The following is a 23,820-nucleotide window of genomic DNA, read 5'->3' on the forward strand; positions in this document are numbered from 1 at the left end:
TCTTTTGTTGATCATAGGGATTTTGATTTTGCCATCTGTCCTTTATAGATGTGATAGACTGATATATTTCTACAACTCATTTTACCACAGAACTAAGACCAATCTGGGCACCTGACTGCCTTGTATTTTAGATCTGATCTGAAAAGTCAGCTGTACCCATCTCATTTGTGATGTCTGGGAAACCTCACCACTCATGTAACCAGATTCAGGCAAATAAGCATGTCAGACATCCCCTGATCCCATGGAGCACCCGGGTACCCTTTCTTCTGTGTCTCACTTGACTTTTAAGTCATAGCCCATTTGGCATCATGATTACATTCTCTCAACACCCTTTTCTGTGATATACTTATCTTATTTTTTCAGTACTCTTACTGGACCAGAAACCTCAACTTTCCCATATTTTCATTGTAGCATTCTGACAACCAAGGAAGGAAGGAGGGAGATTCTTCCTTTTCTGATAACAAGAAAGGCACATTGGGAGAGGAGAGTGCTAGGGATCTCCACGAGAAAATATTCATTTCAGTAGGCTGTAAGCATCTTTATGTCAGCACTTATTGATGCTTATGTACAATTAGGTGGTAGAGTAGATAGAGTCTTGGTTTTAGAGTCAGGAAGATCTGAAAACAAATCTCAAACTTTGTAGCTGAGTGACTTCGAACTAGTCATTTAACCTTTCTCAACCTCAATTTCCTTATTTGTAAAATAGGGAGAAAACTTTTATTTCATAAGGTTGTTAGGAGAATAAAATTGCGTAAAGTTTTTAGCAAACTGGGAAGTGTTCTATAAATGATAGTTGTTATTAATATTATTATAAGAAAAGATTTGGGGCCTAAGTGGTTCAGATTGACTGTTAGCATGGACCAAAATTATTTGATAATTGTTCAGTTTCCCACTTTGCTCTCACATTATAAACTTGGTCTCCAGAAATCAGACAGAATTGAGAAAATAATTTCATTGTTTTCATCCATTATGTTAATCTAAATCAGGATGGTGTATTTGCTCTTCATTTTGAAACTTATTTTTTTTTAATTTTTAAATCCCATCTCCCACCCTGTAGAAGCCAGATCAGAGCTACCCCTGAGAGTACTGAAGGCTGGTATTCTTTGAAATAGTTTTGTGTCTTGGAAGCTTTTGGGGCAAAAGAATTAAGACTGAGCACAATTTGGCTGACCCAAACTTCTATCAACAATCTGGAACATTTGGCTTTTTAACTTTTTGAATTTGATGAAGCCACATGGAATTCGTTTTTAACAATCTGGTATCATGATTTTATTCTATTGTGAACCATTCAGGGAAAAGATGGAAAAACTTTTATTACTTTTTGCCTCAAATGATTTTTTTCTTCCTTCCTCCCTCCCTCCCTTCCTTCCTTCCTCTCATCCTCCCTCCCTCCCTTCCTCCCTCCCTTCCTCCCTCCCTCCCTCCCTCCCTCCCTTCCTTCCTTCCTTCCTTCCTTCCTTCCTTCCTTCCTTCCTTCCTTCCTTCCTTCCTTCCTTCCTTCCTTCCTTCTTCTCTTCCTCCCTTCCTTCATCCCTTCCTGGCATTTGAAGTGGGATTAATCAAAGTACACCATACACTGGAACCTGACTGTTTTTATTGCTTACAGAATTTGATATAAAGTAAGCCTATCTAGAACCGCATTCTCAGTGATTAGTTAGCAAAGTGTCCAAATGACCTCATTATACCAATCCCAATACTACACTGGGTGGGTTCAAAAAAGAGATGACATTTACAGAATACTTTCAAGGGGGTAAAGTGGTGAGCAAACATTCTCTCATTTGTGTTTTCCAGGAACCTCATGAAGAAGATACTACAAACAGGCAAGATTCTAATTTTTCAATGATGACACTGAAGCTTAGAAAGAATAAGTGATTTGCTGCTTATGGTCACATTGCTAGGGGGTGTCAAAGGTAGATACCAAAGTTAGATCTTCCTTGTTCCATGTAGTACATTCTCCCCATGACTGCAGTGTTACTTCTTTAAATCAAACAATGTGAAGCAGGAAGAGATGTTAGAAAACATGTTTTCTGAACCTCCCTTTTTCCACTTGAGGAAAAGGGGAGATCCAGAGAGGTCAGACTTCCAGAAGTTAGTAGTCCTTCCTGAACTCGATCTCGGGCCTCAGAGTTCAGAATCCAAAAATTTTTCTTCTTAAAGTGTTAGTTTCAAGGCTTCAAGATGAGAAGGTGATTGGCCAGAGACCTTTATGACTCTTAGCATTTGTTTTAGCAAGTTTTATATAGCATCAGCACTTTCGGAAAAAATTGTCCTGGGCATACCCTTTCATAAGCAAGTCTATGCAAACAATTTTAGCATATTTTTATTAAAATAAAATTTATAATTAATTACACATTTTTGACCAGATTCTGATTGCATTTAGTATAGTGCTATAACTTAGGTTCTTATGGAGTTCCTGGTTGGGGCACTGAACAATTAAATAATTTGCCTGAAGTTCCTCAGCCAGTATGTACTGGAAGTGCTGTTTAGGTTGAGGTCTTGATTTGAGACCACTAGGTCTCTGTCCACCAAGCAGTGCTCTCTGGTCACTCCAGATCTAAAATGGTTAATAAGTATAATGCACAAACATGGGTATTTGTCAATTGATAAAATTCTGAACAGCATTTAGGATTTACAGTTTATACAAAAATCACTATCATAATATTAATGATTTCATGTACTTATTTTTTTGTTTTTTTGCAATTATATTTAAAGATAGTTTTTAAAATGCATTTTTGACAAGGTTTTGAGTTTCACATTCTCTCTTTCCCTCCTTTCCCTCTCCAATCCCATGACAAAAAGTCAACGGATATAGGTTATAGATATGTACAAGTTGTTGAACATATTTCTGTATTATTCATGTTGTGAACAAAGAATTATACAAAAGGGGAAAAAAACCATGAGAAAGAAAAATACAAGTCTTACAGAGTGTAAATATTAAGTTTATTTTGATTTGTATTTGTGCTCCATAGTTCTTTCTCTGGACGAAGATGGTATTTTTTTAGAATGGTATTCTTTTAGAATTATCTTTGATGAGAGGCAGCTAGGTGTTGTAGTGGATAGAGCACCGGCCCTGGAGTCAGGAGGACCTGAGTTCAAATCCAGCCTCTGATACTTAATAATTGCCTAGCTGTGTGACCTTGGTCAAGTCACTTAACCCCATTGCCTTGCCAAAAAAAAAAAAGAATTGTCTTTGATGTCTGTATTGCAGAGAAGAGTTAAGTCCATCATAATTGATCATCACATAATGTTGCTGTTAAGGTATACAATGATCTCCTGGTTGTGCTGACTTCACTCAGCATCAGTTCGTGGAAGTCTTTCCAAGTTTTCCTGATATCCAGTATTTATTTTTAAGCAGCAAAGTAACTCGAAATGCTATCATCAATTATCCCCAGTAGGACTCTGTTTTAGACTTCTCATCCACATATAGTTGTCTTTATAAAAGCCACATTTATAGAAACCTTATTTCACTCAAATAAGACATTATAAATGGTAATAATATTTGTATTCATTTGTTTGATAAATAAATACTTCATGAAACAAAAACTTAAAAGATTTTCAAATTCAACATGTGTTTCAGTATACCATCACAAGGCAGATCTTTTATCATTCTTGTTCAGTTGTAGTGGAAGATGAGTTCCTTATCCATTTATATTTAGAAACATCAGTGTCATTGAAGTAAATGAACATTACTTCTGCTAACTATCATGTGATTATTAATATGTAGGAATTCTTTTTTTACAGGAATGATGTTTTAAAAATAATAGCAATAACAACAAAAACTGATATTAAGATAACTATTTAAAATTCACAAAGCAATTTATAAACATTATCTCATTTGATCTTCAGAACAAACCCAGGAGGTATTTCCAACCTCACTTTACAGATGAGGAAATTTAGCCAGAAAAGGGAAGTGTCTTGCTTTTCAGTTCATGTAGTTCAATAACAATAGGTGCTTACCAGGTGCTAGTCACACTATGTACTGGTTATATAAAGAATTAGAGTGTCTGAGATTAGCTTTGAACTTGGGTCTAATTAATACTAAGAAAAGAGCAAAATTTATTTTTTGAATTTATTTATACATTCAAAGTCCTAACTTTTTTCATAAATGAAGTCACTTTACCTTTGTGGATAAGATTATGGATTTGAATTGATTTATTTAGAGTACTAAATATTTCCTCAAGCATCTCCGCAGCCACATCAGTAGCTGTGGGTAGCACCGGCATGTCTCCTATATAATGAGACTTTTTATGCTTAATGATTCTACAGGTAACCTTTTATGGCATAAATGATCCTTTTGAAGTCACAGTCACAATTTTTAAAGTTATTTTTCTTAGATCATAAGTTTATTGATTTAGATTTGGAAGGAATTTTGAAAGCCATGTAATCCAAACCCTCATTTTACTGATAAGGAAGCCACAGTCCAGAGTGAGTAAGTGATTTGCCCATGGTCCACAGTGGAATTTTCATTCATGTCCCTTGACAAAATGTGCCTATCTTCGCAATGTACCCCACTAGCTCTATTTATTAGAAACATCTCATGTTTTCCATAAATGTTTTTGTCTTGCCAGTATATTGGCCATGGTTGTCTCAAGTTATTTGGTTCTACCAGCCTGCAGTTATGCCAATACAATGTGCATTCCTTTGGCAAAAGCAGTTTTTACTAATCAGTGTAAAATAGTCTGGATTCTGTTTTCTAGTCCAATCCAGATGTGTTGGTGAGCATGTGATGATGAACTGGATCTCTTTACAGTTGATATGTAAAGCAAATTCACTTTATCAAGTCTCTGTGAACAGACATTTATAGTGATGATACTTACTTGATTTCAGAGTTTCAAAAACTCATTTTCTCTACGACAACCCTTTATTGTAGTAAAACTCTATAGAAGACCTAAGTGAAATGTTTGACTAATTTTCATAACTCTATTATGTTGAGCAGAAAATACTTGTGTGAAGTTCTTTGTGTTGTGCATCCCTTCTATCTCCCAGTAGAAGGCAATCTCCTTGAGTACTTTACACAACTTTTGTTCCTTCTTTTCTTATTTCCTTTTTTAAAAATTCTATATTGACTCGACACCTAACATTGTGACTTGATGCTTTGTAGGCATTTCATAAATTTTTTTTTTGTTTTTTTTGTTTAGAGGCATTGGGGTTGAGTGACTTGTTCATGATCCCACAGCTAAGTATCAACTGTCTTGAGCTTGGATTTGAACTCAAGTCCTCCTATCTCTAGTACCAATGCTCTTTCCTCTGTGCCACTTAGCTACCCTGATAAATGGTTTTTGAATTGAATTGAGAGCTGGAAACATTTTTGAAAAGAAAGATGACCATGCACTTATCTAATATAACCTCTTACCTGAAGTATATCCAATTTGGTTTTGGCAGGTGTCCAAGGATTTTTATTTGAATGGGCCAAAGACACAGTGTAGAGGAAAAGCCCCCTTTGACTGTTCTCCTCTCCTTTAGCCTTGGGTTTTATTAACCCCAGGAGGATTATTGAAATTTGCTGATTACATAGAGTTCTTCTTGGAATCTATGAAGAGGAGTACCATATAATTTGCATCATTTTGTTTTATAGCACACTTTTCTCTTGTAAATGTCTTGAAATTTTATAGAATGTTTTGTGGATGGTGCCTTGATGGTTACAGTACTATAGACATTGCTTCTTTCTGAAAAATAATTGTATTTACTCCTTTTAGAGATTATGCAAGATCTTGAAAGCAAAGGCTTTCCAAAACAAAGTTAGCAACCCAGCTCTTTCAGATACACTGACCAGAATCTGAATCTAAGGAGAATTGACATGAGAAGAACAGATTTTAATAACATTCTGGGCAGTACTGTCACATTGTTTTGTTGTTCATGTCTTAGCTTGTTTTTAATTTCTTCATTAAAAATAAACCATTGAAAGGCCAGGTATAGACCAGGAAATTTTTATTTTAAAATTGAAGATCTATAGAGAGACATTTGCAAAGTTAAGTGGACCTTAGAATGGTCTCTATTCATTAAACTCTAATGACTTCCTATCAAATACAAAACTCTTTTTTTGGATGTTTAAAGCTCTTTCTCCATTTCCATTCTTTTTAATACCTTACTTTCTCATACTCTGCAACCCAGTGACACAAGTACTTTGCTGTTCTTCCCATAAGGTATGTCTCTCTTTACTCTGAACATTTTCACTGACTCTCCCTTTGACCTGGAATTCTCTCCCTCCTTATCTCTGTCCCTTCCTTCAAGTCTTAACCTAAAATACTACCATCTCCAATAAGCCTCCTTAGATCCCTTGTCATACTAGTACCTTCTTCACACACACACACACACACAAACACACACACACACACACACACACACACACACACTCTTGTTTTTTTTTTGGTATTGTCAGCATTTAGCATTATGCTTGATATATAGTAGGAGCTTAATAAAATGCTTCCTAATTGACTGATGAAAACCATTCTTAGGGAAAATCTGGAACTGAAGTCTTTAAGATAATTTAAGATTTTTCTACCACTCTTAGTTAACAACAGATTTCTAGTTTTAATTCATCCTAATCCTCTTTAGTATTCTAGTGGTATATAAATAATACTCAGTCTTCACCCTCCCCTAACTTCTCTTTATTCTGCCACCTTAAGGCTTTTTGCCTTTGATAAGGTGGTCATGACTGCAATGAAGTCCTCTCTATCCCAACCGCCATATGTTGGGTTCTTCCATATTCTTTAGAGCCCAGCTTGCAGACTACCTTCTCTGTGAAGTCTTCTCCAACTCGTTCCCCTGTATTCTCCCTTTACTTCCCTCCCCCTCACATGAAATCATCTCCCTTGAAATTAGGACTTCTTACTTGTATCCTACTTCCATGTATAGGTGTTCTTCCTCATCTTTCCTTCCTGCCCTTCCTTTCAGTTCTAAGCTTCTTTATAATAAGACCTGGGTTATAACTATCTTTGTATTTTCCGCACCTAGAAAATACTTTGTATGTAATTGGAACAATAAAAATGTTTATTGAATTTATTTTTTTTAAACTAAAGAAGCCACAATATCCCTTGTAACAAGGACAACAGAAACCACCCAGTGGGATGTTGGCTAACTTCTGGACAAAAGTGAAATGGATTTACTACCTGTGTTAACTTAGGCAAGTCACTTGAGCTATTAGCCTCAGTTTCTTTGTCTGTAATATAGGGGAGTTGGAGTTAAAAGGTTCCCTGGCTCTAAGCCTGTGATTTTAAGACATAATGAGGGAAGAATTCCTGGGTTGACATGTCCAATTCCATGATTTCTAGTCTTCCTGAAGGCCTTTATTAGCATAGAAGTAACCAGATAACCATGAGACCTATCTATGATCATGATCTCTAAAAGAGGATTTGTGGCAGAAAGCAAAGAAAGGAAACCGGAAAGCAAGATTTAATTTTTCAGCTGTTTTGTTTTCTATAAAAGTTTTATTCATGTATTTTGATCATTATACCACCTTCACCACCTAATTGTACCACTTCCCCTCTCTCACCAGGACTACCCTGTTTAAAAAAGCCAAGCCAAAACTGATTTTAGCTGACAGCATATACAACTTTAGACTATGAGCTCCCTGAGAGAGCTTTTGCATTCTTTATATGCATAATGTTTAGTATAGAATCCTGCACAGAGTAGAAGCTTAATGAATATTCACTGATTGACTTTCCATATGCAGGATCATTGACATCGCTATCCAAATGGAGGTGTTATGCTCCAACATCAGTCTTTTGGACTCAACATTGATCACCACATTTGATCTGAATTTTGTGACTTCATTTGTATCTCTATAATCATTGTCTATATTGTTCTGCTACCTCCTTCTCCATATCCGTTCTTACAAGACTTCTCATACTTCTCTCTGTTCCTATATTGCACAGTATAACGTAACAATATCCATTATATTCATCTGCTACAATTTGTTAGCCATTCCCCAATGAATGAACCTCCTTTGGATCCAGTTTTTTACTTAAACCAAAAGAACATCTGTGTATGTTTTGATATATGTGAGCCTCTCTTTTCTATCATCAAACTTTTTGAAGTTTATGTTCAGTAGTAGGACTGCTGAGTCAACAGTTGACTAGTTTTTAACTAGCCAGTAGTTAAGTGATTTTATAATTTTCTCCAAAATTCCAAATTGATTTCCAGAACAGTCTGAACAGTTCAACACCCCACCAACAATTTATCAGTTTGCTTGTCACAGCCCCTTCACTTTTTTTTAAATTGCCTTTCCTAAATCTGTGGGCAGTAGAGGCTACTCTGAGTTGTTTTCAATTTTCATTTTTCTTGCTAGCAGTTTGAAGCATCCCCCCCGTATAATTCTTGCTAGACTTGCATTTACCTGTTGTCTTTTGGGTGTACAAGTTCAAAAAATGATAATAACATTAACTTAAATTTTAATACTGATTTCTGATTTTACACATTCTTTATTTTACAAATGTACAATCTCTGTGCAATATGCTATGCACATACATAAGCAACATGCATGCACATACATACTTTCCATTTTTACACTTGAGGAAACTCAGGGTTGATGAAATGGATTCGTGTCAATAACCTTATTAAGCAACTTTTTCAGGTAGAGCATTATGCTAGACCTCTGAGATACAAAGACAAAAACAAAATAATCTTTGCCCCCTAGGAGTTAACCCTCTCTGGAGAATAGAGTTTGTATACAAGTAAATATATGAGGTAATTTGAGGAAGGCTAGAGCACTACTAACGAGGGGACTTCTTAGCACTTCTTAAGGAAAACCTGAGAAGGAGTTAAGTAGAGTCTGTTCCCCATGTGGATGACAGTCTATATGGATGTATTTGTTCCAGAGATGTTATATCTTAATTCCATCCTGAGAGCTTTCTCTTTTAATCCAACCATTTTCTGCTTTGTGAATTGGGTAAGTCACTTAGTGTTTTCAGTCACTCTTTTACCTTTGGTTTCTCATCTGTAGAATGGGGTAACGATAAGAAAAGTGATCGGATTTTTGAGACTGGTTTAATATGCAATAATAATAACTCTCATTAATAGAGCAACTTAAAGTTTACAAAGTACCTAGCCGATGTCATCTCCTTTTATTCTGACAATCTCGAGGGGTAGAAACTATAATTATCCCATTTTAGAAAAAATAAATTAAGGCAGAGAGTTTAAATGACTTGCCCACGGTCACGTAGTGTCAGAATAGAGGTAGAATTTGAATTCTGTTTTTGTCCAATTCCAGGTTCAATATTCCATATTTCATGCCAATCAGATACCACAGTCCTTTGGGTGCCTTAGTACCATCTCATATGTAAAGGACTTTGCAAAGTGTAGAGTTCTGTAGAAATTCTTGCTTTAATTTCACTATTGGCATGTGGGCTTCTTGAAGGCAAGGCCCTGTTTGGGATTTTCTTTGTACTCCTAAAGATCATTGCTTAGCCCAGTGCTTGATGAAGGTTTGAGTACTGACCAGTGTCAGTGGGAAGTAGGGGTGAAGGATGACTGAAAAAATGTTCCTAGAAGTGAAGGAAGGGAGTAATCAATCAGTCAGCATTTATTAATCACCTATTATAGGAACTGGAGATACAAAAACAAAAAGAAACCAGTCCCTCCCTGCCTTCACGCTACATCCACAGTTAATATAAAAGGGATAAGCCTAGGGAGAGGTCTATAGTTTTATGGAGTTTAGGGAATACCCAAGTGAGTAAAATCCCTCTACCAATACAGTCAGCAACTTCTCTGGAAATTATAGACTTAGAACACTGAGGAGTTCAGTCACTTTTCCCAGAGTCATAGGGAGTATATAATAATAATAATGATGATGATAATAATGACGTGTACATAGCTCTTTAATCTATAACCAATAAGAAGAATGCTAGCATTTATATATCACTGTACTATTTGTGAAAGCTTTATAAATATCTCATTTAATCCTCATAACAAGCTTTGCAGGGAGGTGCCATATTTATCCTAAGACACAGAAGATAAGTAACTTACCTAGGGTTACATAAATCGATGTCTGAGCCTAAATTTGAACTTGGATCTTCCTGATTCCAGGTCCATCACTCTTCACTAGCAATTTTCTTTCTATTTTTTTAATTCTTGATTTTTTCTTATATTACCATAGTTTCCCATATATTTTCTATAATTTTCTTCCCCAGTCACCTTATATGACAAATAGGATCTTTTTAGAGAGGAAAAAACCATCAACAGAACTTTTCTTTTATTTTAGCATTCTTCTTTTTTTTTCTTGCAAGGCAATGGGGTTAAGTGGCTTGCCCAAGGCCACATAGCTAGGTGAGGTCGCATTTGAACTCAGATCCTCCTGACTCCAGGGCCAATGCTCTATCCACTGCGCCACCTAGCTGCCCCCTATTTTTAGCATTCTTAAAAATATTTTTGATTTCCAAATTCTATCCCTCCCTTTAGCCCTCCCCAACTCATTGAGATTGCAAGCAATGTGATATCAGCTGTATTTAAAATCATGGAAAGCATATATCCTTATTATTCATGTTGCCAAAAAAACAAAAAAAAGAAAGGAAGAAAGTGAAGAAAGTATACTTCAATCTGTACTTCAAGTTCATCAGTTCTCTCTCTGGAAGTGGAATATTTTTCATCCTGAGTCCTTTGGAATTATCTTGGATCATTGTCTTGATAAAAGCAGTTGAGCAACATTCACAGTTGATCTTCCTTACAATATTACTTTTACTGTATATTTTGTTCTCCTGGTTCTGTTCCCTTTACTTTGCATCAATTTATTTAGATATTTTTCTGAAACTATCCTGCTCATCATTTCTTAAAGCACAGTTGTTTTCTTTCAGCATCAATTACTATAGATTTTTTTTTGACTAGGTGATGGGGTTAAGTGGCTTGCCCAAGGCCACACAGCTAGGTAATTATTAAGAGTCTGAGGGCAGATTTGAACTCAGGTCCTCTTGACTCCAGGGCTGGAACTCTATCCACTGCGCCAACCTAGCTGCCCCTCAGTTACTATAGATTTTTTAACCAATTCTCAATTGATAGAAAAATTCTCAATTTCTATTTCTTTGCTACTACAAAAAGAGCTTATCTGAGTATTTATGTTCATTTAGTTCATTTTCCTTTTTGATCTTTTTAGGATACTGATCTAATTAGTAATGGTTTTGCTGTGTCAGAGGGTATCTGCAATTTTATAACACTTTGAGCATAGTTCCAAATTGTTCTCTAGAATGGTTAGATAAGTTTGAGGAAAAATGTGGGTATTTCCCTTTTTATAAATTTTATTGCTTTTTTTAATGTTAAATCCCTGGTATAAATTCCACTTAATGCTAATGATTTCTTAGATAAATCATTGTAATGTGATAGGATTTTGCTTACAATTTTAGAGTCAATATTTATTAATGGTATTGGCAAAGAGTTTTCTTTCTGTGTTTTATGTCTTTTTCAGGCTTTTAGATATTAGGGCTAAATTTGGCCCATAAAAGGGTCCTGGTAGGGTTCTTTCTCCATTTTTTAAGTATAATTTTTGAACTATGAGTACTAACTGTTCTAAGAATGTTTAATAGAATTCTCCTGTGAATTCATTAGGTCCAGAGTCTCTTCTCTCTACCCCCACCCCATATTCTATGTAGTTCTTTTTAAAGCTAATACTATTTCTTTTTCTGAGATTGGATTAAGATCTCTAACTGGCCTTCTGATAGTTTTTGTGTTTTAGGTATTTTGCGTATTTTGTGTTTTGGAAGATATTTTTCTTCAATGTTCTCAGTTTTGTTAGCATGTAATTGTCCATAATGTGTTTTGATTATTCTTTTTATTTTTTATGGTTTTGCTATGATTTTACCTAGCTCATTTGTTATTTCATTGATTTGATTTTTGTTTTTCTTTTAAATTTGTTTAGCTAAAGCTTTATCAGGTTTATTAGTGTTTTCAAAAAAGCCAGCTTTTATCATTTTTATTTTTTGTTTTATCTATTTCCCCTTGATTGTTTAATAGTTCCTCTTTGTGCTTGTTTTAGGTTCATTTGTTGGTTTTCTGATTTTTAAAATTGTAATTCATTAATCTTTTTTTTCTGTTTTGTTAAAAGATGATTATAAGTGTATCATTTTGCATCCTGAGAATTGCTTTAGTCATGAATGAGTGTTTTTACTTTTTTTTAAAAACCAGATCTTTGACTTACTTGGTAGAGGTGAGGAGCTCTCATTATACTCCAGTCCAGTTACTCCTCTCTAACTTCTGGTCTTAGAGGAATGCCTGGGAGGCATGGCCAATATGTGTCAGAAACCAGATTTGAAATGAGGTCTCCCTTGAACCTGAGACCATCTTTCTAGTTGCATTCCAGGCTAACCTTTCACTAATGATGATGACCCTTTTTGGAGAGAGATGCTTTAATATGTCCCTCACAACAGCCCTGTGAGCCAAGCATTCCAACTTCATTTTGCAGATGAGAAAGCTCAAGCTTGGAGAGATTGAAGAGGTTTGTTTAGTGTTGCACAATCAAGAAGTCACACAGTGGATCTCAACTTTAGATCTTCCAGATCCAAATTCATGACTCTGCTGTCATGCTGCCTCTTGGTCAAGTCTACTCAAATAGAATTATTTTTGATTTACCACATTGATGAGAGGGGAGCAGTTGTGACACTTGGGCTTACGGATGATAATTCATCATATCTTTCTCAGACTCAGACACATCATGCTAATTTCTGGCCATCATTGTTTTTCAACCAAACTTTTTTTATATGTATAAATATTTTATTTGTTTTCCAATTATATGCAATAGCAGTTTCTACCTATTATTTTTGGTAAGGTTTTGAATTTTACACCTTCCCCCCTTCCCTCCTCCCTCCACAGAAGGCAGTCTGATAATCTTTATATTATTTCCATGCTATACATTGGTACAAAATTGAATGTGTTGAGAGAAAAATCATAACCTTGAGGAAAAAATAAAATATTAGAGATAAAAAATTATATAGTACATAAGACAACCTTTTTCTTAAAAAATTGAAGGTAATATCTTTAATCTTAGTTCAAACTCCACAATTCTTTCTTTGGATACAGATAGTATTCTCCATTGTGGATACCCCCAAATTGTCCCTGATTATGTTGTTGTTAGGGTATACAATGTTCTTCTGGTCAAACCAAGCTTCTAAAAGTTCAGACTGAATGCTGAAATTAAATAATGAAGATTCCATTTAAAGAGACAGATCTTTTGCTTAGCAAAATGAGATGGGGGAAGGGGAGATGTAATCATTAACTAAAATATCTGCAGAAACATCATCTAGAGGGAAGGAATTTGTTGAAGTTACAAGGGGATAGATTTCAGTTTTATAATAGAAAGAACTTTCTAACAATTAGAGTTATGCAGCAGTAAAATTAATTTTGGGGGCTATTTGACTTTACTCCAAGTATTCAGACAGTAGCAAAATGGAACACCTGTCTGGGATATGATAGAAAAAAGTCCTGCATTGAATGGGAGCTATACAAGATGACTTTTGAGATATTCTTTTGCTCAAAGATTCTCTACCCCAGGATGTCTTTCCATTTTCTGATCTCCCTTCCCCCTACCCCAAACTAATAAACCTTTTTTTCTGATTCATTATTGCCCTGGGTATAATAAAATAATACACATTTTTGAGAAATCGCACACTTTTGAGAAAACCTCTGACTTGCTTGTCTCCTTACTGCATGTTGTAGTATAGTGTCTTGCATACCGGTAATTCATTATTTATTATTCTTTAAATATTCTTAAGGTAATAATATTTAAAAGGAATTGGAAGTAGAATAGATGTACCATCTCTCCTGACCCCACCAGAGAGAGCTAGAGTTTAAAGATTTGCTACAGATAAGCCACAAATTATATATTAAGTAGATTATTCTGTAATTGTGTCAAAAGTAATTTTGCATATTTTTGTGTCATTAGGCAACCTTTACCCTTCCCCTGACTCCAGATTCAAGGTCATCAATATGACCTTTGAATTACAAAGGGGAAGTGTGCACTCCTTCTACATCTTTTCCTTGATTCCCTGATATAAATGACCAGGTATACGGTCATAATCATTGGTTACCATAAGAGCCACCCAACAAGATGTTGGACTGGTATTTCTAGGAGAATACTCGAATGTACATATTGTTGGCCCTACCCTTGCCACACCTCCACTTATTACTCTATACTAGGGATTTATATTTCTTTTTTTGTGTATTTCTTTTCTTTTATGTTTTCTACTATCCTTAAAACTGTCACCATGCCTGGAATTCACTCTTTCCTCAACCCAACCTTATAGATTCTCTTTCTTCTTTCAAGACAAAGCTATATTATTACTTTCTCCACAGTGCCTTTGTAAATTCCCCCAAATGCTAGTTGTACTTTCTATTAGTATTTGTTTATATGTGTGTGTGTGTGTGTGTATATGTATATGTGTATATGTATATACATTTGTATATGTATATACATATGTATATGTATATATATTTATATATATATGTATATATATATAGTCTACCCTGATATAACATAAAGTCATAAAGTCATTTCCTTTTCTTCTTGTTTCTCTCCCATCCCCTTTGCCTTCCTCTTCCTTTTCCTCTGTCCTTTATTTCCTTTTTCTCTCCTTTTCTACTTTTCCATTCCATTCCTTTCCCTTTATTTCTATATTTCCATCACCCAATGGTGTCTGGAACATGGTAGGCATTTCATAAATGCTTTCTAATCAGTTTAACACCAAATCTACATTTGCCTTTTTGCAACTTTCACTCAGTGGTTCCTCTTCTGCCCTCCAGAGTCAAGCTGGAGAATTCTAATCCAACTCTTTCTCATGAGTTTCTCTGAGGCTGCTCCTTAAGTTTCATTAGGATAAGGATTCTCAGTTCTTACCAGTTTAGGGTACTTCATCATATCACAACCCATGTTCAAATATTCAAATGTGGTAAATACTGTGGTTTGATCAAAGTAGGGAACTCTTGATGTGGGAACTTGTCCTACCCAACCTGAGACTTGGTGGATATGGCTTAGGCAATTACTTGCCTTTGTCTCAAAAAAGTCATAGGCAATTAATCATTAGAAGTAGAAGCTGAACACTGGTCTTCTTCTATCTAAGTCTAATATGCTCTTTGTTATACTATGCTAAATTGCTAAGCATGCCATCTATACTACATTTGAAAGAACATATTGAAAGAATCCTTTGGTACTTACTTTCAATTAAATTAAAATTATAATTATATATTAAACACCTATTGTCTAAAGGTTATTATTCAAAGTATGGAGAATTTTACAGTTTAAGATTATATAATAAAAAACTTTGAGCTGGACGATATGAGCTAGTTTAATCTTCTTATTTCATTGATGAGCAAGTATATCCAGATTAGGAAGTAAAATGATTTACCAGAGTCACACAGTTATCAGAATCTGGATTTGAATACAGGTCCTCTAAGTCCAAATCCATGATTTCTTAGAATTCTTTTTTTAAAGTGCTAACATTTCCAATACTTTTGATGTTTCTAGTTTCCTGATGGATTGAAGGAGTCAGGATCTTTTGTAGTGTCAGACTGAAAATAATGAGTATAGTCTAACAGCTTGAGAGTATAGTCTTGCATAATTGTCCTGGAAACCTATAATTTTTACTTTATGTAAAGTCCAGATGTCTTTGTTTCTACATGGACCTTTTTTCCTTTGATAGGAGATATTTTCCTGAAAACTGAAAGCAAAGACTCTTGTGTTAGAATTTAACTGCAAGTGTTCTGTCTCAGTTTTGTAATTATCTTTGTCTTTAGACCAAGAAATTATTTATTTTTTCCCTTTATTCTGGAGTTAATGCTGAAAATGGATCTTTTAATTTTTTTTTCAGATGAAAGCTAAAGGAACAAGCCAGTGCTTGGAACCATTAGTGACTCTGTGTAGCTCCTTGTAGTATAAATTACCATCATTAAACATTACCCATATAGTGAGTAGGCGGCAATGACTTGGCAGGCAGCAGAGAATATTGCTATCCAGGAAGCCTATTAAAGATGGGCCTTGGGACTTTAGCTCCTTCAGCCCCTGGTGAGTGAGCATGTTTTAAAATGGGAAAGCAAGGTGCCATGATCTACGTGTGGAAAAAACTCAGGTTCTTCCCTCACCACATCAAGTGGTAGAGGTTCCACTTCTTGACTTGGTTCTTTGGGAAAAGGGTCCCGTGATGCTCACTTCACCACGTGCCAGAGGCTAGTCATCAGCTTTTCCTGATTAAGTCATTTGCCCTTTATAACAAAAGGTTAGTATCTTTAGTATCTTGCTGCTGTTCTCTCTATTCTCTCTCTCTCTGTCTCTGTCTCTGTCTCTCTCTCTCCCTTCTCTCCTTTCTTCCTTCCCCACCTCCCTCCCTTGTTTGTAAAGTTAAAAAAAAGTTACAGTGGTTGTCTAGATCCTTTCCATTTCTGAAATTCTTTAATTCTGTATTTCATTCTAAGTGATACTAGAGAAAAGGAAGGCAATTGAGAGACATGTGACTTTTACATCTTTGTCTGCCATGATTAAAATGTATATATATTATGGTGGAATTTCAAACTTTGCTTATGTCTGAACCAAAAGAAAACATAAATGTGCAACTTTGTCAGTAAGGGCAAATAAGGACCTGAAATTATTAATACTTTCAGAGTGTGAATTTTATTTTGCTAATGTCAGTTGATGAGCAAACCGTTGATTCTTTCCAAGATTGCCCAAATATTGCTGACTAACATTATCATTAGGTTGGCAAGTTTCTTGAGGCCAAGGTTATGTGTTGAATTCTTATATGGACTAGGCGTTTCTTCCTTATTCCATCTTACAATTCTCAGTCATTAGTTTTACTTTTGCTTATAAAGGGTTACAGATGAGAAAGTGGGAGTAGATAAGCACAAATGTATGTCTGATATTGAAAGAAATTTATTATTAGTTATAGTTAAATGATGTGCTATACCTATGTTGAAAAAAATCCCAGTTTTAAGATTAACTAATGATTAATGCTGATGTTTCAGTAAGAACAGAGGCAGTATTGACTGAAATGAAAATTTATACTGTGGTTCACTGGTAAAAAAAATTAAGATTTTTGATGTCTAGTTGAATCAATCAATTGAAAAGTAGTTATTAAATGCTTACTATATGCTAAGCTTGTCTTACAAAGAAGAAGACAGTCACTGACCTCATGGAGTTCACCTTCTAATGAAACAACATGGTAGCTTTACAGGGAAAGATTGGGGGTACCCAGAAAAGCCCCCTGAAGAAGTAGAATTTGAGGTGGATAATAATGAGTCAGATAAAACAAGAAGTGGAGGGAAGAAGAAAGAGTATTCAAGAGTGGATGCCAGCCAGTGAAAAGACATGGAGTAGGAAGTTGGGATGATATGTTGGAGAAAGTCTACAAAGACTGGGATTTGTATTTGCTCCTAAAGGTGAAAGGGACTTATTGGAGTTTATTGAGTGGAGGGCCCACATGATGACACTTCCATTTTAGGCAAAGGACCTTGGCAGTTCTGTGGAAAGTGGTTTCCAGTGAAGAAAGATCTACAACAGGGAGTCCAAAGAGAAGGTTTTTGTAATTGTTCAGGTGCAAGGTCTTGAGGAGCTGGAGGAAAGAACAGGGCTTGTACTAGATGACCATTGGTCACTTCAAAATTTTAAATTGTAGGAATGCTTGATTTTTAAGAGTGAAAATAGAGATTTGAGAGTTTTAAGAGGCATATAAAAATGGGTACTGGTTTGTACCCAGGGATGGATAAGAAACTTCACAGAAGGGAAGTAATCTCAGAGGGGGACTATTTTCATCCTTTAGGAGTTCACAGTATTATTGCATGTGCCCAGACTGGTAGACCCAGATCTACAGGATGTAAACAAACTTGAATGGTAAACAACCTTGGGTGTGGTCCACGATGAAAGAAGATAAACAATGGCCAAAAGAGCATGTGTAGTCTTACCCCACCCACTTTAGGGATTTAGGCCAAGAAATCTGAGTTAGGATTCCTCCCCCTCCCCCCCCAGAGGGATGCCAGACTCAGACTCTTAACCAGGCATGAGAGCTACCTGTGAGATTTACAAGACAATAGGTAGAGGTACTCAATAAAGAAACCCCATTAGCCTAGTGACTCCATCAGGTTCTTTCTACATTGTTGAGGAGTCCTCCTAATGTTCATGTTGTAGTAATGACATCTTTTCTAAATTTCTCTTAGCATAGAATTGTGATGGATTGATTTTTAGTTTCAAGACTGAGGGTTTTTTTGGTTGGGGTTTTTTTTTTGGTGTATTCTGTTGCCTACATTGTAGTTCCACTTTTAATGGAAATAGCTTTATAAATTATTTGAGCTTCTTTTAAACTATTGGACTTTAACTTAGCAAGTAATACATAGAAATTATAAATCTTGAAATAAATTGGGACCTTTTGGAATTTTAAACAATTTCAAGGTAATATGCAATATCATGGGAGATAGATGTTTTCTCAAGACAAATTTAATCTAATTATACTGTTCGTCCTCAAAGAAGCATTGATATTTCTTAATACTTGTAATTTTTGTAATGAATTAATACACATTTTTTTCAAATAATTTGTGTTTTCAGATTTTATGTGCATTTCTTTTTTTTCCTTTTTTTTAGTTTTTTTGCAAGGCAAATGGGGTTAAGTGGCTTGCCCAAGGCCACACAGCTAGGTAGTTATTAAGTGTCTGAGACCGGATTTGAACCCAGGTAACTCCTGACTCCAAGGCTGGTGCTTTATCCACTGCGCCACCTAGCCGCCCCTTACGTGCATTTCCAAATGATTTCTAAGCTAGATTTATATTTCTAGGATGGAGTTCAATTTTTATTTAAAGGTTTTTAAGAATTAAGTTCTTATGATATAATTTTGACCTTTTTTTAGCTTAATAGAATCTTGTTAATTAATTCAATAAGTATTTGTTAAATAAATATAATATCTGAGAGTGATTTTAGAGTTATCAAGTTGAACCCAGTTATTTCATATTTAAGGAGGTTAAATGACTTTTCCAGGGTCACTTATGTAGAGTGACAGCTTTAGGTCTTGACCTTCCTGAACTTACTTTTGGCTCTTCCTGCTATTCCATGAAAGGTTAATTATAAAATTAATAAAAATGTTTAAAAATTAACAAAAGAAATAAGTATTGTTGTTTTTTTAATTCAGTTACACAACAGGGATGATTAATTTTTCTTGTGCCAATCATGATTAAATGACTTGCCCAGGGTCACACAGCTAGTAAGTGTCTGAGGCTGAATTTGAACTCAGGTTCTCCTGATTCCAGAGCAGGTGCTCTAGCAACTGCACCAACCAGCTGTTCTCTTGAGGTGATGTATTTTGGAAACAATTTCTCATTTATTTTCATTTTTCACTTTCTGTGGGTCAGACTTAAATCATCCCTACTTTTGTCTGTAGAGGGCAAATTGAGATTCTTCTTCATCTGATCCTAACAGCACACCAGTTAGAACACAGTAAGGATACAAATGCAAAGCAGGGGATGCTAAATGCAAAAATTCAAATCTCTTGTTTTTCCTTGATAATGATGCTGAAAATAGGTATTATTACTAGGCTTTTACCTAAATATAGTACAGGTGTGCAAATACAAAGATAATTCTCTTACTCCTTTCTGTCCTCCATCTCCAAAGTTTGGAGTAGTAGGATGTGGTGGATGGAGAGCTGGCCTAAGATCTCCTTTCTCTTGCCACTGGTATGGAATCCTTTTCCCTATCTTTATACCAATGAAATCATATGTTTTTACCTTATAAGGGCAGAGAGATTGCATAATGGGTAGAGCACTGACTCTGAAGTCTGGAGGACCTAAGTTCAAATCTCAGCCTCAGACACTTACTAGTTGTGTGACCTTGAGCAAGTCACTTAACCCTGATTGCCTACCATCCTGGGTCATTCCCAGTTGTTCTGGTTCATATCTTACCACTGGACCCAGATGGTTCTGGAGGAGAAAGTGAGACTGGTGACTTAGCACAGCATCACCTCCCTCCAATCCAAATCAAGTGCTTGTCATGGCATCACCTTCCTGATGTCATGGTCTTTTTTGAGTATTAACCCCCCCCCCATCATCATCCATCATCATCATCATCATCATCATCATCATCATCATCATCTTATTCCTACATGCTAAAGTTAGATTCTGTAGTGTCATATGATTCCATCCTATCATGTTCATGGAACAAGAGCCCTGCCTCATATATTCAGGGTTTCATTTAATACAAATTGCTTGAAATGATGTTTGTATTTTGAAAGATTCCTTGAGAGGGGCTTCTTAAGCACTGAAAGTGAAGACCAAGCTGAATGTTGTTCTGGAAATGGTGGTCCTTGATTGTGTAAAGAAGATGGGAATGTAGCCTTACCTTTCTTCTTTATGGAAGCTAGTCACTATCTAATATTAAATAGGTATTATCCCAAGGTGATGATTCCTTATCATTTAGGAAGATTGCTGCATATTTCTTGAAATCAGGAACCTTGTTGAATAAACCTCTGTCCCCTGAAATTTCTATCACAGAACCTTCCACCTAGGAGTGATTCAACCAATGTATGTTGAACTCAATTGTATCAAATATCAGTGATCAAGAATACTTATATTCCTTTTACAACTAGGTTTAAAAAACATAGTTTTGTTTCTTATAAACATGTGAAAACCAATTTAAAAGTGAACCCATTTCATTTTTTTCTTTTTTTGCATTGAAGATAGAGCTTGCTTTTATTCTAATTGGCCACTAGCTAGGGTTTCTGCCTCTATTTTTATTAAAGTTATTTGAAAGCAATTGTGTAAAATGTTAAATATTGTAGAAATATTATAATTTCATGATTTGATCCCAGAATCAGGATATTTAATTATTCATTCAACAAGCATTTATTAATGTCTCCTCCTCTTTGGCAGGTACTGTACTATAGCTGGAGGTAGAAAGACAAAAATGATATAGATCCACACTCAAGGAGCTTACATTCTGCTACTAGTGTGTAGTAATATTTAGGACCTGTTTGCCTACCTGATATGTAATCAGGGACTGCATGACCATAGGACACTGTGTTTTTACTTGTTCATTTTTTGAATTTTCATTTTTTCATTTCCTCTTTTGTCGATAACTCATCAGTCATTTTGAATAAATTCACTTGGCCCTTCTTTGTAGCAAAGAAAAACAAATAGGTCAAATGGACCAAAGAAATGATCAACTTAATATTGAATTCAGTAGTTTGCTTCTGCCTTCTCTCACCTTTTTATTGAGAGGAGTATTTATTTGTTTGTTGGCACTGAGAGTGGTTATTGAATTTTACTATGTAAATCTTAATGTTAGTAGTCATTATGACAATCTTCTCTTGGTTCTGCTAACTTTAGTGTGCAGTGTTTTTATGGATTTTTTGTGTTCATTAGGATTTCTCGTGCTCCACAACATTCATCTGTCACAATTCTTCTGCTCATTCTCTAATTAATGAGTACCTATTTTTTTGTCCATTGCAAAAAAAAGTTTTGGCAATGAATATTTTGTCACTTTGCTTTCTGTCTTGGACCTCCTGGGAGTATATGGCCAGTGGTGGTGAAAGACTTGATATTTCTGCATCAGTTTTCTTTATCTATTCATTATCCATGTTGGCCAGCAAACAGGAGTTAGAAAGATGTGTGTTTGTAACAAACTCCTCCTAGTGAATTTCTCCTGCCCATTGATGGTTTGTTGGAACTCAGTGGCTCATACACCCAAAAGATCTAACCCTTCTCAAGCGCATTTCAACATCACACCACTTAAAACACCCTTGCCGAATTCTTTAGGCTACTACCCGTTTGTCCCCGATACGTCTTAATTTATTTCAAAGTGGAAAGTTTGCAAGTTGACTTTTGTAGCATACGTAGTACAATTTGGCTGACAGCAGTCTCTGGCAAAAGAAATAACCAAATTATTATTCAGTCATGGGTTTTTAACAGCCGCAAAGGCAAGTGGATGTTAACTAAATGATGCAATTTATTCCCTTCCCTCTTATTGCCAGCTTGCCTATTACAGAAAGAGTGCCAGTTTTCAATAAGTGGTACCCAGATGGTATTCACATGACGCCTACTTGGTTACAGAACCTAAGCAGGGAATAACTCGGCAGCCACTACAAGCTGTGGGTCAATGGAGGGGGAATGCCTGTTGCTTCACAGTTTTGCATATGTAAATCTGTTAATGTTATGTCAGTATTGTGCGGTCTAAACACAAGCATTCATTCCCTTTCTCCGGGGCCCAGATGAACTTGGATTTCAGCCCAGTTAGCGAGGATGGAGGAGAGACTGCCGCAGTCGGAGAATCCTGCTCCGGGAGAGCGCCCACCCGGCTTCCGGGATGCTCTCCTCTTCTCCCCGGCTCAAACCCTGCTCAGGAAGAGCCAGTGATGGCCTGGCTCCCCCAGAGGTGAGCCATCCTCTGGGAGCAGGGCATCCACTCCGAGGGTGGATGCAGACATGGGCTAAGTGGGAGCCTTCTGCTATTTTTAGTCCAGCCTCGAAGACAATTCATTTGGCCTCGCCTGGCTCTGTTTCCCTCACACTTTCTTTTTCTGTCTGCCACACTCCGGCACTCTATTTCATCAACTGCAGATGTGGCCCACAGCCGTCTCGGAAAAGTCATGAACTGTATCGTCTGTGCTGTTTAACAGCCAACATCTGCTGCAGCAGGCTGATGGAAACAGCATGGAAGTCATCTTTGGGAAGGCATTGGAGAGCCTTCCCATTGGCTTCACTTTGGCCCATCCAGACAATGAGTTTACACGAATGGCATCGAGATAGGAACTGGAAAAAGAAAAAAAAAAAACAAACAGATTTCCAAGCTTTCCTTTCTACCCTTCCCATTTTAAAAGTTGCACTTTAAAATCAGCCTTCCTTTTTATAGTTGATTATTTTGTGTTCTCCAAACCTTATTATAATGGGTGAAAACATCAACCAACAATGCTAATAAAAAGGCAGAATTGCAATATACTTAAATGCTGAAAAAGACCTGTGGTGCTGGTTTAACCAGTGAAAATATTCCTGCAGGTATTGTAAACTTTATGTGCCATATGAAATACATTAACTGGGTTGTTTTTTTAATGGAATAAAAAGTACATATTTTAACAATTTTGTAAATTTCTAAGGCTGTATTTCTGCTTCAATCCCATGATTTTGATCTATAAACGAGTGGAGTGAATTTTTTTTTCCATGAACACGGGTTTTCTTGAATTTTATATGTTGAAAACCTTTGTTTGTATTGGACCCTCCCTTTGGAGTTTCCCCCCTAATCAGAATGCATCTATTGAGGGGTAAAATAGTATTTTCTCTTTTTAAGATTTACTTATATTCTGACTTCCTTGAATATAGCTACAAGAGAGAATTCTCAGTTAGAGAATGGCCAGGAAAGTTATGCTATATGAATGTTATAGAGCACAAGAAATATTGACAAATGCAACAAATTTATAAAAACTAAAATTAGCAGAACTAAATGAAAAACATTAGTTAAGGAATAGTAACATTCAAATACCATGTGTTAACCTTTGATTCTTAAAAGCTAAGTAAGATTGCAGTATTATAAAATGTTTTCATCAGAAACTTTTGGTAGAACTAAGGCTAGAATAATCAAGTGTCATTTAGACAAGGGAATATTCCAAACTTTTTATATGGTAATAATTGAAGTTTCATTATTTTTATTATATTATATATATATAATTTAAATTATATTTCTTTTATTAATGCATTTCACTATTTTATTATTTTACTGTTTGATCTGAAGATGCATTTTTGGTTAATTAAGAATTCCACATCTCTGATTCTTGAAATATATTTGTTTCTGTGGTGTTTTACTGTATCTTTTGTACAAAAAAAAAGGTAGCATGCTTCATTCCTCAAATTTCAAGTCATTAGACTTAGTTCTGAAGGACCAGCTGGAAC

At 35.7% G+C, this 23,820-nt stretch overlaps 1 protein-coding gene across 14 annotated transcripts in view; it reads left to right on the top strand.

The window, feature by feature from the left end:
• Window positions 1-23,820, top strand: part of FOXP1 (forkhead box P1) — a 671,450-nt gene that overhangs the window by 24,672 nt on the left and 622,958 nt on the right. For 2 of the 14 annotated variants that reach the window (XM_074198727.1, XM_074198728.1), the window contains exon 2: window positions 1,792-1,820. The exons of 10 other annotated variants lie outside the window; for them this stretch is intronic. The gene's annotated coding sequence lies outside the window, so the exon portion shown is untranslated. 2 more of the 14 variants (XM_074198732.1, XM_074198734.1) reach the window with 2 other exon arrangements.

Source organism: Macrotis lagotis, chromosome 8 (genome assembly GCF_037893015.1).
Source record: "Macrotis lagotis isolate mMagLag1 chromosome 8, bilby.v1.9.chrom.fasta, whole genome shotgun sequence".
NCBI lineage: Eukaryota > Metazoa > Chordata > Mammalia > Peramelemorphia > Peramelidae > Macrotis > Macrotis lagotis.